The following is a 14,394-nucleotide window of genomic DNA, read 5'->3' on the forward strand; positions in this document are numbered from 1 at the left end:
TGTGGCAGGGTAGAGCATAAATGCCTTTTCTTCTCTTGACAAAGAGAGAGAAGAAAAGCTTGTGGTCTACTCAAGGTAGAACACAGGGAAAGGTGACCGACTAACTCTTCCTCAACTTTGATAGTCATCTGATTCGAGACTCAGTTTCCTAATTTCTGGGGTCTGGAGAAGAGTGTGTTCTCCCCCCCAATCCCCCCATATCAGCGGAAACCTCCAGAAAGTTGTACTTTTCAAGGTCAGAGAGCCAGCCCTGGATCCCCCAGGGAAAAGGTCTTCAGAAGAGAAAATGAAAGTTACATTCTGGGCATATTTTAGACTCTAGACTCTAGAAAGACCCTGAGCTGCCCAATTCTCCTTCCCTCTTAAGAGAATATTGTTCAATCATGATTTCTTGAGCTGTCAGAGATTTTAAACGTTTTTATTCAGTCACCAAGTGCTTATCAAACTCCTTACCATCGTTTGGTAGCTCCGTGATTTATTCCAATTTTACCTGCATTGCACTGAGCTATGACCCAGAATTGGCCGATCAGAGTACCCCATCCCCAGGCCACAATAAGCGAGCGAATGAGAGGGCGTGTCACTCAAACAGAGCCAGTAGAATCCTGCCCCAGACAAAATATATTGAATTTGAAAATTATTTTTTTTCTGCTGGAATTGATAAACTGAGAGAATAAAAATTTGGGGATCTGGAAGTAATCTCCCCTAGGATTTGGACACAGCTCTTCTGAAGAACAAAGTTAAGCAAAGATGAAAGATGGATGAGGGGAAAACGCGCTGGTGCTTTGAGCCACCCTTCCAGTCTTTGAGGCCCTGCTTCCCGAAGCTGTTTCTCCTAGTTTTGCAGTTATCCCAGTATTTTTTCAGGCTAGGTAAACAAATTTCTCCCCTTTTTTTTGATTAACCTAGTTTGAGTTTAAGTTTTTGTCATTTGCAACCTAAATACTCCTGGCCAATAATCATGGCTCATAAGGCTGGGCATGATTAGATTTCGGCTAATCTCTGCATTCTCATATCCTCTACCACGTGCAGTCCCCTGAACAGGCCTCAGTCTTTTTCTTGATCTGACAAAGCCAAGTTCAAGCTCCAGTTATCACTTTGCTGTTATCTCCTCTGAGAAGTTTTCTCTGAATGCCCAGTGTGATGGGGTCCCACCTCTGTCCTTCCACAGCATGCTGTATTCATCTCTAATGCCTCATTACAATTCACCTACTTCCTTTGCTTTATCCTACTCTACACTGAAAAACCCTGGAGGATGGGGAGTGACCCTTCTTCACCCTTACATCCCCAGCACCCAGTGTGAAGCATGACATTTGATAAGAGCACGATGAATGGAGTTGAATGAATGGGGGACTGAGTCCCTCTCACATGCAGGGCAGAGTGAGTGTCAGAGCAAAGATGGGAAGGAATGAACTTTGATAGAGCATCTGCTCTGTGTCAGGAATAACAGTAGATTAGTAGATACTCAGAAATTGATGGATATCTTTATTCACTTTATTCAACACGGCAACATTATATAGTAGAGATTATCGTCTCTATTTTATAGACAAGAGAAGGAGACAAAGAAATCAAGTCTCTTCTTAGGGTTGCATAGCTGATGTGTAGAAGACCTAGAATTCAAACTCGTATCTTTGAGGCTCTACAGTCTGTGTTGGTTTGTTTTGCCCTTTTTTTAAAAAAAATTATTCAATGGAACAATAGATTAAGAAGACATGGCCTCTACCCTCAAGGAGCTCAAAGTTTGCTAGAAGAAATAAACATGATCACATAAACCAAGTAGTGTAATATGAGATGACTTGAAGGACCCAAATGAAAGAGGTATGTACCAAGTGATATAGAGACACTGAATCGAGAGGCAGTCCGTCTCAGCCTTGGGTTTGTTTTGTTGCCCCAGTGAGAAATATATTTTAGGTGATTATGAAGACTTCTTGCCTAATGGAAAGAAGGCCCTAAAGCTGGGATGGATACATGGAATGTGAAGAGTTCCCCCTGCAAGAATAAATGGGATTCACATTTGTTGGGGGAGGTTGTAGAAAGAAGAACTCTTTCAACCTGAAGGTTGATGATTGATTAATTGTGGCTCGTCAGAGGCACTTCCTGGACCAAAAACTCAGGCACTAAACCTCAGGATGAGGGCAGGGAGGTGCATGGACCTTCTTGGTGGTCACCCCAGGGAGCCCAGATGACCATGATTTTGTATCCTGGAGGATAAGACGGGGCCAGCTGGTGAGTGGAGCATGGCCTAAAGCTGGCTGCTGGGGATGGGTTTGTGGAGGAAGGCAGTGGTCCTCAGGGTGGAAGCGCTTCTAGGAGAGACATGAAAACTTTGGGGGTTGTGGCAGCCTCTTGATATGCTCTTCAGCTCTGCGCAAGGGACACTCGGCTGCTGCTAATGGCATGGTGCTTAGCGCCTCTTAATTCTCCTGGAGCTAATCTAGCATGTCTGGCTGTCTGTGTGTGTGTGTGTGTGTGTGTGTGTGTGTGTGTGTGTGTGTGTGTGTGTGTGTGTGTGTGTGTGTGTGTGTGTTCAGTAGCCTGGTTGGCAGAGACAAAGACAAATGGGGTGGCAAGACAGCCCCATTTGAGGAGAGCAGAGGGTACTTAGCTATGGAAAACCAAGCCCAACTGTTGGGTAAGGAGCTGCTTTTCAAAAACCCCATAGCCTACGGGAGAAATCTAGCCGGGTGCCATATGCCCTCTGGTTTTTTATCCTGTTTCATCTTCCGTCATCCTTACCCAATATCATCTTTATTTTACAGGTGAGGAAACTGTCACTTAGGCTAAGACATGCACTCAAAGAGAGTAGTGAAAGATAAGATGGGTGAGATGATACAAGAGCTTTAGGGCTGATGAAGGATGTTGGACTTCCTGTTAAACGCAATGGGAAAATGTTGACCAGTCTTGAGCAGTGGGTTGACCAAGTATGGCCCTGGCTGTTGCATGGTAATGAAATAGAGCAGGGAAAGAGTGGAAGCAGAGAGACCAAAGAGCTATTTAGTATTCCACATGGGGAAAGAGGGGCTTGGATTAGAGTAGTTGCAGTGAAGGGGTTTTAGATAAATTTTGAAGACACGCTACTTATGAGAGATCCTTCCCACCTGAAGAGTACTCTGGAGTTATTCACTGGTGAATAAAGTGGTGAACATGGGCACTGAAGAAGGGTCATCCTTTGATGGATGGACTGAGTGATGAGATGTATTGTGGGTCCACCTTGAGTCTCCTGTGCAGACAACACGTGGTCTCCCATATCCCAGGAGATGCTTCTCTACAAGGGATCCTCCCAGCCTACAAAGGACCTAAACTTTCAGTGATGGAAACTGGCCACATGCAAATGTTCTATCTCTTCTTTAGTGCCTTGCAGACCCCAAACCTTTTCTAGAGTAAGAAGAACAAGCTCAGAAGAGGCCACGATGGTTTGGGAGACCAGCAGGGGAAAACCCAATATTTATTGAACTCCTATTACATGCTACACACTGGTCTAGACACTCACATACAATTCCTGATTCAATCCTCACACTCTCGGGAGACTTTGGCATACTTGCCCTGATTTTGCAGACCAGGAAGCTGAAGCTTGGTAATTCTAAGACCTTGCCTAAGGTCAGAGGGCAGGTGAGTGGCAGAGCTAAGATTTGCCTCTGCACCTGTGTTCAGAGCACAGGTAGTTATTACCACAATGTACTGGGATATGCCAGAGGTTAAGCGTTCTGAAGTGGTGATGTGTGTGGGTGCTGGTGGCTGGGAGGCCCTGGGGATCACTACAGCCTTTCCCAGTCCCCTGTCTCCCTTGCATGTGGCTCAGGTTTAAGAAACATTTACTGACTGAGACCCAATGGTGGGTCAGAGCTGACACATTTCTCATCAACACCAATGTGCATTAATACGGACAGGACAATTCTGGGGGTCTCTATTGGGAGGGATACCTAAAGGAGGAAGGAAATGATGGTTTGACCAAGAGTTCTCCTTGATTTCAGAATCTCTCAGCAATAGAATTTGCTGGTGCTTGAGATCTTCCCTAGGACAAGGGTGGCTTGGGGTTTCTCTTGGTGTTTCTCAGAAAAGGATGAGAGGGGTAGGCTCAGAGCAGGGTGGTCACGGGAGGAGGGAAGTGGGCTGCCCTGGGAGCAGAGCTCTAGCCTATCTCCACTCAGACGCCTGCCCCGCACTGCTTGCAGACCCTCTCTCTGGAATTACAGGTAATAAGGTAGAGCTGATGTTAATGGTTTATGACACGAATTCATTTTGAGAACTATATGCTTCACCCATCGCTTTTATTTTTCAATTTGGATGTGTTGGGTATTAATAGCCCTGGGGCTGTGTTTTCCATTTTAATCTTGCTTTTTCTCATTTCCTAGTAGATTCCTTCGTTCAATTTACACAAACATTAAACCTCCATTTCCTGTAGGCCCACTCTTCCCACCCACCCCCCATTCTCTCTGCTGACCTTGTGGTAAAACTTTTCTTTAACACGTAAACTTTCCTTATACTGGGCCTGCCTTCCCATTCCCACCAGCCACTATTGTCTTATGCTTTAGCCACACCTGACTGCTTGTAGTTTCTTATAGACATGATGACACTTTGGGCTGCAAGGAAGAGACGATTCAAACGAACAGAGGCTTAAAATACACAGGTCTTTAATATCTCACATAGTAAAAATGTCCAGAGGTGCACAGTTCTAGGGCTGGTTGATTCGGAGGCACTATGACCTCAATAAGGATACAGGTTTTTCCCATCTCTGTTCTACCCTTCTTAGAGTCTAGGTCTTTTCCCTCCCAACATGTCTCCTTATCATTATAAGAAACTGGACAGCTTCAGGGATCCCGTCTTCCACAGCTCTATCCACAGGAAGGAAGGGGATCTTTTTCCATGTCTATTTCTTTTTATGGGCAGAATATTCCCCGCCCCCCCCCCCCAAAGCTCCTCCATTAGTTACCACTGGACCACATGCCTAAACCCATCATTGCATGACAGACCATAACCTTGATTGGTCCAGACAAATCACAATTCATGTCCTAGGGCTGGGACTGTCTTCCCTGAGTACGTCATTGGCTGACATCTGAACAAGAGCTGAGGGGAGGATGGCTATCGGACCAGCACAGGTTGCTGCACAAGGCAGCTTTTTTTCACTTACACGCCTTTCCTCCTGCTTCTGCTTTTCTTTCGCATCTTCTTCTGCTGCCCCTTGACCTCAAACACAGGTAACACCTGGCTCATTTCTGGTCAGAGTTTAAGATGCAACCCAGGTACCACACTCTCTGGGTCGTCCTAGTTTTGTTGCTTTATACCTGCAATCCCATAGCGCCCCAAGCATATGCCAAGCACTGCCTTTGCAATGTCATCCTTATGATAACCTGCTTGTCCAACTAGACTGGGAACTCTCTGTGAGTAGAGGCTGGGTCCTATTCACCTCTGACACCTCAGAACCTGGCAAACAGTAAGTGCTCAGTAAAACTGCTGAAGGGGCTCTACACTGTTGGCAGAAATGTACATTGGTGCAGCCACTATGGTGAACAGTATGGAGGTTCCTTAAAAAACTAAAAATAGAGTTACTGTATGATCCAGCAATCCCAATCCTGGGCATATATCAGGAAAAGACAAAAGCTCTAATTCGAGAAGATACATGCACCCCAATGTTCACAGCAGCACTGCTTACAATAGCCAAGACATGGAAGCAACCTAAATGTCCATCGACAGATGAATGGGTAAAGAAGATGTGGTACATATATACAGTGGAATATTACTCAGTCATAAAAAAGAATGAAATAATGCCATTTGCAGCAACATGGATAGACCTAGAGATTACTATACTAAGGGAAGTAAGTTAGACAGAGAAAGACAAATATCACATGATACCACTTATACGTGGAATTTAAAAAATGATACAAATGAGCTTATTTACGAAACAGAAATAGACTCACAGATATAGAAAACAGACTTATGGTTACCAGAGGGGAAAGGGGGCGGGAGGGATAAATTACGAGTTTGGGATTAACAGATACAGACTACTATATATAAAATAAACAACAAGGACCTACTGTATAGCACAGGGAACTATATTCAATATCTTGTAATAACCTATAATGGAAAAGAATCTGAAAAGGGATATATATATATCTGAATCACTTTTCTGTATACTGGAAACTAATACAACACTGTAAAGCAACCATATTTCAAAAAAAATTGTTGAAGGCGCAAAGGGCCTTGAAGAAGGGGAGTCTGAGAGATGCCCTCAGCTTGTTCCTACCTTGCCACCCTCTCCCTAGAGCATTAGCAACATAAAGATTCTTGTAGTCCCCCCAAAAGCCACATTCTTTTGTGTCTCAGTGTTTTACAGCTTTTTCTCATCTGCCACCTGCCTACCTTCATCTAGGCCTCCACTCCCACTGCTCAACTATTTTCCTGGTAAACCATTTCCTTTTTAAAAGAGAATCATTGAATCATCTCCAACATGAGCAGGGTTTTTTTTCTTTCTTTTTTTTTTCCTGGAAATCCCTCCCAAATTTGGACACTCTTTGTTTTATGGTCCTATTGCCCTTGGCACAGACTTCCATTAACTAAAGAACATTTTTAAAGCCTTTCTGTGCATTAGTTTTCTCCTCTGATGAAAGGAATGATAAACCGCTTGTCTCTGGTTTTGAGGAGTAAATGGGTTAATGCATTTGTAACACTTAGAAAAACACTTAGAAATGGAGCATGCGATGCATGATGTCAGAAGTGGTTGCAGCCCGCATCCCTCTGAATTGCACATATCTGGTTACTGTTCTTTCTTCCTTAATGCTCTATGGGAACCCTACAAATAACGCACATATTTTGTCCATCACTTGCTCCCCAGCTCCCAGCATAAGACAGGCCACAAATTTGATGTTCAGTTTGCTAAGGACGGAGTGAGTGAACAAGAAAGTTTTCTTTTTGCGGGAAGGTGCCAGCCAATCTCCATCTTTCTGTAAAAAGCAGTGAGGAAGTGGAAGCGGGGCTGCAGTGGAAGAAATGCAAACTGGAAAAGAGGAAGTTATTCGAGACCTCCCAATTCTCTCTCCCCAAAATCCACAGAAACCAACATTGACAAATAAGTAAGCATCTTTGTAAAGATTACCTCTCTGCATGTTTGGGGTGGGTTGAAAATCAGGGGATACGGGTTCTAATCCTGCTTTTGCCCTAGACTACGTGAATAGCCTTGTGTGAGCCCCTGAGACAAGGCGTTAGCTTCCCAGTCCACAAAACCCAGGAGGATGGGCTGACTGATACCTTGGGTTCTCAGCATCTCAATATTTTTTAAAAGAAGTAAATGTTAGAATGAAAACAAGATATTCTGTGGATCTAGGGACTCATAATCTTCCTTGGGACTAAGAGATGGGAGAGGACAATCATAAAGGTTGTAATTAGTGCCAGAGGGGCAGGCCTGATCCTGGGACAGTGGCTGCCTGGATCTGAGAAAAGTGGGGAGCAGAGGGTTCTGGATCTAGGCAGGCTTGGCATCTAGTCCTCACCTTGTCAACTGAGAACCATGAACCCTTCACCAAGCTGCTGGAACTCTCCAAGCCTCAACATTCTCATCTGTAAAATGGGGGGGGGGATGGAATCCACCCCATAGGGTAGTTATGAGAATGATGCATGGACCTGGTACATAGTAGCCTCTCTCCCCATTGTGATTACTCATGGAGAGAAGAGTCCCTGTTGACTACAGTCATGAAATATGAAAAAAGGATACTGATCAACTAAGCACAGAGAGGTGAGGAATGAGACACGTCTAAGGCTAGGAAATGATGATGATGATGATGATGATGATGTGATGATGATGTGATGATGGTGGTGGTGGCTATGCATCACACAGTCTCATCGGATTCTCAAAACAACCCTATAAAGCAAGTGCTAGGGGTTGTCCCCTTCCATATTAGAGACCAAGGCTCAGAGAAGTTAAGTAACTCATCCAAGGTCACACAGTGAGTACATGGCTGTGCTGAGACTGCAATGCATGTGGACCAGTAGTTGAGCACATACGTTCTCCCACCTCTATGAGAGCCTGAGAAAAGCCTTGAACGCAAGACTAACATCTCTGAACACTTAGCTGCAGGGATGTGGTGGTCTTTAAAGAGCAGCAGAGAATGCCCAGGACGAGAGTCAGGCTCCAGACCCCTTGCCCGAGTGGAGGAAGGGCAGCTCAGCTCGGAGAAGCCTCTACAGTGCCGGGGTTGCCTGATGCTGAGTCACAGCTCTCATGATCCTGGCTGGCAAATTGGAGACACCCTTAATTGGATGCTGAAAAAACTCCCCCTGCCGCACAATGGCTCCAACAGAAGAGTTATAGCTGTTTACTGTAACACACAGACAGTCCCATTAACAAGAATGATGGCAGGCTGCTCGCCGGCATTACTCTTAGCAAAAGACTTGACAAATATGCTTTGTAAATTAAGGCGCTCCAACAGAGAAAACATATAACACTCCCCCTCCCCACCCCCATCTACTGTTCCCCTTCCGAGGGAGACTTCACATGTTGAGTCCTTTATACATTATTCAAGGCTCCATATTCTGACTACGTTCATCAATAGTGGTGCCGATGGCAGGGAGAAGCTTGTATCAACTGACAAATGTAGACAAAGAAGGCTGCTTAACCCAGGAACAGTGGGTCAGAGAACAAACAGGGAAATTGATGGAGCCCACCATATTTCTGTGGAGACGCAGAAGTAAACGAACCCCATACGTCACAGCTTATCAAGTGCAGTAGGAGGTGATCATGAAGGGAGCCGCGTGGTCTCCTTAAGGGATGCTGATGGATCGTTCGCACACAGCTTTTGTTCTAGGCTGGGGTTTCTTATCTACAGAGGGCCAGAGGCATCTTCAGGGTCACAGTCACAGGAAGAGTGCCCATTTCAGGCACTGGAGTGGCCTCTACTGATGGAGACTTATGGAGATGCTCAATCACCCTGGCCACTGGGTACAAGGACAAGTGTACCCCCTGGACCAAAAGAGGTAGGGGGTGCAGTGGTTCTGAGTCTGGGCTTTGGCATCGGTTATACTGGGTTCTTCTCTGTCATTTATCAGCTTGTGGACACTTTGGTGGACCAAGCATCTGATAGCTCATCTGGGAAGTAGGATAATAATAGTACCTGCCTCGCACGAGTGGAGTCAGGATTGATTTAACGTGCAGAGCCCTTGGAAGAGAGCGCGGCATCCCGTCATACTCAGTAAATGCTAATCAATACGCGTCTCATGAGGTGGTGAGGTTGCCTTTACTGGAGGTTTTAAGCAGAGGACGACCTGCCATCCTGGGACAATCCTGGGAGGTAGGGGTGGAATGTTTAGGATGCTGGCGTCGGAGTCCTGTTTCTGCCAGATCACTGTTGACGGGAGCTTGTCAAGTCTCACGATCTCTGAGATTCAGTGCCCCTTCTGTCAAATGGAGAAGGACATAGATAATGTCTATAAAGCACAGGGTGGTGTGTTCTCCCTAGAGAAGGCCTTCAGAGACTGGTGGTCATTGATATTTTCCAAGTGAGGAAAGGAGCTTGGGGAAGAGCCCTTCGAGTTGTCTTCAGCCCCAAGAGCCCTGGATGTACCAGAGAAGAATTCCATTGATTCTCTCGGGACAGTGGCAGAGCTGTTGGAGATGGGCATCCCTTCCTCCCAAGCCAGAGCAAATGAAGAGGACGATGATAAAATCAAATAAAAATACAACGCGTTAAGGACCTATTGTTCATTAAACTCCTTCAATTTTCTCATTCCAAACTCACAACGATCGCATCAGTTGTTATTACTACCCTCATTTTGCCAACTACCGCCAATACCAAAAAGCTCTCAAGCAAGAAACGTAGGGGAGAACTAGTAGAGTTGATTCTGAGTCCAAAAGGGTCTACGGAAGGCTGATGGCCCCACCCCCGTCTCTGCCCCTGTGGAGAGAGACTAAAAGTCTCCATCAAAACGTCCTTTTTTTCCTCCCATCAGCAGGTTCAGAACGGCCCATTTCAAGCGAGGTTGGACAAACTCATTCTGTTCCCAGCCAGACATCAATACAAAGTAAAATCTCCCAAGTTTCTACGAGGAAAATCCGCTTTTGTCTTTTTCAGTGAGCTCATGCTTAGAAAGGAAAAAGCGTGCTGATGTCAGAGGCAAGGCCTGCGGTTAGCAGGTTAGCACAGGTCTGTTCCTGGCAGGATCCTGGGCTGGGGTGCTGCGGCGGATGGAGGGGGTGCACACACTCCCGTGGGCTGAGAGCCCAGAGAGATCAATAGATTATGGAAGACACGCTCTGACTCTCCAGAAGGGAGGAAGGTACCCATGACCGCAAAGACCACCAGGACACCCACTGTATTTCATTAGTACATGGCAGGTGAGACAGACTACTTAATGTAAATACACGGTCTCATGCATTTCTTTCAATGCCCCCTCGGGGAAATTAACATCCTTTTCGCCGCAAAGGATGCTCCGAACCTCCCAAGTTCACACAGCCAAAAAGCGGCGGACCCAGGACAAGGGCTCCTTCTGTTGCCCTCACCCTTTGTGTTTGTTTTTCTCTCTGTCTGGAGCTGCACCGCCCCTTGGAAATAGAATGTGTCTCACGAATGTGTGCCATGGAGGCAATTTTTACATTTTGTAGTCGCCACGTTAAGAAAAAGAAACAGGAAATTCATTTTAGACCTATCTTTTATTTCACCCCAGTTATCCAAAATAGTATCGTCTCAGTATCTGACCAGTATCAAAAATTATTAATGAGATATTTTACATTCTTTCCTTCGTACTCGGTCTTCAAGATCCGGTGTGGATTCTACACTGACGGCCACCTCAATTAGGACTGGCCATAGGCCAAGCGCTCAGTGGCCGCATGTGGCCAGACAGTGCAGGTCCGGGCCTCTAGGCTCAGAAGTCACCCCTCAGAGAGCCTGCCCTGAACCCCCTGACCAGAATGCTGCCCCGCTCTCCTGTGTCTTCCATCACATCATCCTATTTAATCGCCTACTGGTGCAGGTCCCTTCCTGCTGGTGTTGCTGTATGCTTATTTTTCCTTTTATTATCTGTCTCCCTCAACAGAATATAAATCCCGAAGGGCATTTACTGCTGCATCCCAGGCGGAGAGAACAGTGCATGGGACCTGGGAGGTGCTCAGAAAATAAAAGTGTGCGTTGAACAGGTGAGTGAATGGACAGCTGAATAAAAGGAGGTCTGAATCCGAGGCTAATCAGAAGGGCTATGCCAGGACCCACCACACCATCGAGTACGTCCCCCTTCCCTGCACCCACCCCCACGCTGGCCCCCCACCAGGTAGCATCTCCTCACTCCTGTAATTTATAAACTGAAGTTTCCCTCCCCCAGCCATCTTTCTTCATATTCCAAGAGTGCATGGCCTGTTGCCTATTCTTTCTGAGCTGGTACTTAAACAAAAAGAAAGATCCAGGGTCTGTGTGTATCTATTCCTCATCTATGCTAATTTGCCCATTCTTAGGTAATTTGTAAGGTGGCAAAGTCCTGCCGTACTATCTCAGTCTGGGGAGCCAGGGCTGTTTATCAGCTGCTGTCTGCTGCAGCCATTGAATAATTCTTGGCTGTCTGTAAACAGCAATCTACCAGATTCATTAAATCTGATGTGTACAGCCATTCACCGTACAGATGAACCTGGTACAACAGCCCGGGATGAGGGACCCTACGCATTCCGTATTCCTGGAGTCACTCTTTGGCCCTCAGTCCACGATGAAAGGAAGGGTAAACTTCCTCAGGGGAATTACAACCTTCGCTAGTCAAAGCTTGAACTAGAGACCTGTCCTATTGTGAATGCAAGTTGTCCGGCGTGGTGATACATATTTAATATGGATGCCTCTCTGGGATTCCTTCTAGCTTAGAAACTGTATTGGATATGCAGGTCTCCTTCACTGGACCCTGAACTCTTTGTGGGATCATCTTTGTAACTACAGCTCCTATCCCGGGGCCTGACACATAGGATATGTTTGCTGAAAGAATAAATGAACCTAGTGAGTCTACAAACCATTCATTCATTCATTCTTTATGGTTTTTATTGAGCATCTACTATGTGTTGAATCCTGTTCTAGGCATCTGAGACAAGTCCCCTCCTTGTCCTCTTGGAGCTCACCTGCTTGCAGGGAGTTGAATTTACTTTGTGAAATATTTTTTCTCTCTTCCAAAGGAGTACCAAAAGGTTATTTTGTTCCTGTTATTGTTACTAACACCCCTGTGACCATTTTGCAAGGTAAGAGCATGGACTCGGCCGTCGGACACCCCTGGAGTCAGATCCTGGCTCTGTCATTTACCCTCTGGTCTGCTTCCCCATCTATAAAGGGAGATAATGATAGTTCTCACATCCAGGTGTGGTTGGGGCATGGAATGAGACAGTGCTTCTGAACTGCAGAACGTGGTTCCTGGCCCGGGCATCACAAGCATGAGAGGCATGTTTTGACACTAGGTAGGATCGTGTTTGGTAGGAATTGAGGCTGAAGAGTGAGTTTGAGACTGGGCCAGAGGAACCACAGACTGACCCAGGTGGGTGATTTCCATAGACTGAGATTGCTGTGGGGTCTTGGGAAGAGGCCAAGAAGGTGCCATGAAAACAGTTGCAGGATTTCTGGTGTTAAGTAATTAACACTTGGATGCCACGAAGATGCAGAATTGCCAAGAAACAGGACAGCAGGCCCCTGTGACCAGGAAGAACCACAGGAAGAACCCTTGTCTGGACATTCCCAGAGACAGTTGTCCACTGGCTTCTGATGGGGGAAGGAGGAAGGGTGGCATACCCCCTACCAGAGCTCAGTCCTCTCTCCAGAAAAATGTAGATTTCCAGAACCCCACGGGACTAGGAGGGCTGCCCCAGGATGGCAGCGAGAGCAAAAGTCTTGGAGTGAGAATGCAATATGGCACAGAATGTTCCAGAGCATTCTGGAGTCTTCAGAGCCTGTGCTCTGAAGGCAGATTATCCAGGTTGGGTTCCTGGCCCTGTCACTTATAACTGGGTGACTTTGGCAAGTCACTTACTCTCAATCAGCCTCAGATTTCCCATCTGTAAGAAAGGAGGTAATACCCACTTCGTGGTGTTTTTGTGAGGTTAAAATGGGATAATTTGTATAAAGCACTTACGACAGTGCATCTCACATAGGAATCCCCCAAGAAACCCTCTACGGAAGTCCCTTTCCCCATAACCTCTCATCTTCTGTCTTTTGTATCCCCACCTCTCCAGGGTCTTCCCTTTATGCCGCTAACCCAGCTTGGATTCAGGCCAATGAGTCTCACTGCTGGGATCCTCAGAGTTTCTTCAGAGAGGTGCCAATACAAGATGGATAAATCTTTATCTTGCTAATATTGGTAACTGCTCAGAGCATAACCTGAGTATACTTTTGGGCTATAAGTTTCCCCTGCCGCTTCACCGGCCCCCCTGCCGGTGGAAGTTGTGGGGTGGTGAAGGAGGTGAAAGAAAAATCAGGGAAAAATGGATCCTCTATCTCAAGTAAAAACTAAATAATTGCAATTCTCTATTATATATACTGTTTATTATTTAGTGCCACACAGTTGCTAACAGCTTTAGCCAAATTGGAATCACAAGTGATGTGTGTTGTATTCTTTTTATCAAATCATTTTTGAAACATCCCAACACTCATATTTTAGAAAAGAAAAAAAATGTGTATTAGTGAAAGGTTCTCATGAACGGAATTCAGCTGAAAGGACAAACTGATGATTTTTATTTTAATTAAGAGAAAACAGTACAGACATTTTTTAAAAAGGAAGCCTGGGACCCTAAGATAAAATGGGATGATAAACGGGCAAAGTTGCAATTTCTCTGTTGGATTTTGGATCAGGCTTTTATTATTAAGGCTGGTGCTGAAAGCTGGCATTTTGACAGGAACATGGAGTGTTTGTCACTATCTGGGAAAGAGATAAATGTTGAATGACATTTTGGAAGAAATGTATACATTTTGGGTCTAAGTGCTTTCTCCTTACCAGGAAAATTCCACTAGCAATAACTGATTGGTTATCTTTTTTTTTAAAATATATATATTTATTTTATTTAATTTATTTATTTTTGGCTGCATTAGGTCTTCGTTGCGGTGCGCGGGCTTCTCATTGTGGGGGCTTCTCTTGTTGCGGAGCATGAGCTCTAGGTGCGCAGGCTCAGTAGTTGGGGCTCGTGGGCTCTAGAGCGCAGTCTCAGTAGTTGTGGTGCATGGGCTTAGTTGCTCCGCAGCATGTTGGATCTTCCAAAACTAGGGCTCAAAACCATGTCCCCTGCATTGACAGGTGGATTCTTAATCACTGTGCCACCATGGAAACCCTGATTGGTTATCTTGAGTTCCCAATTCTCATGGCTATTTAAATGAAAACAGAATTAAAGTGGTTTTTCTTTCTCTTTTACCTTTGGGGAAAATGGAAAGATTTCTCTATGGGCAGCATCCTTTGCAGATAAGGGCA

Source organism: Pseudorca crassidens, chromosome 15 (assembly GCF_039906515.1).
Source record: "Pseudorca crassidens isolate mPseCra1 chromosome 15, mPseCra1.hap1, whole genome shotgun sequence".
Lineage (NCBI taxonomy): Eukaryota > Metazoa > Chordata > Mammalia > Artiodactyla > Delphinidae > Pseudorca > Pseudorca crassidens.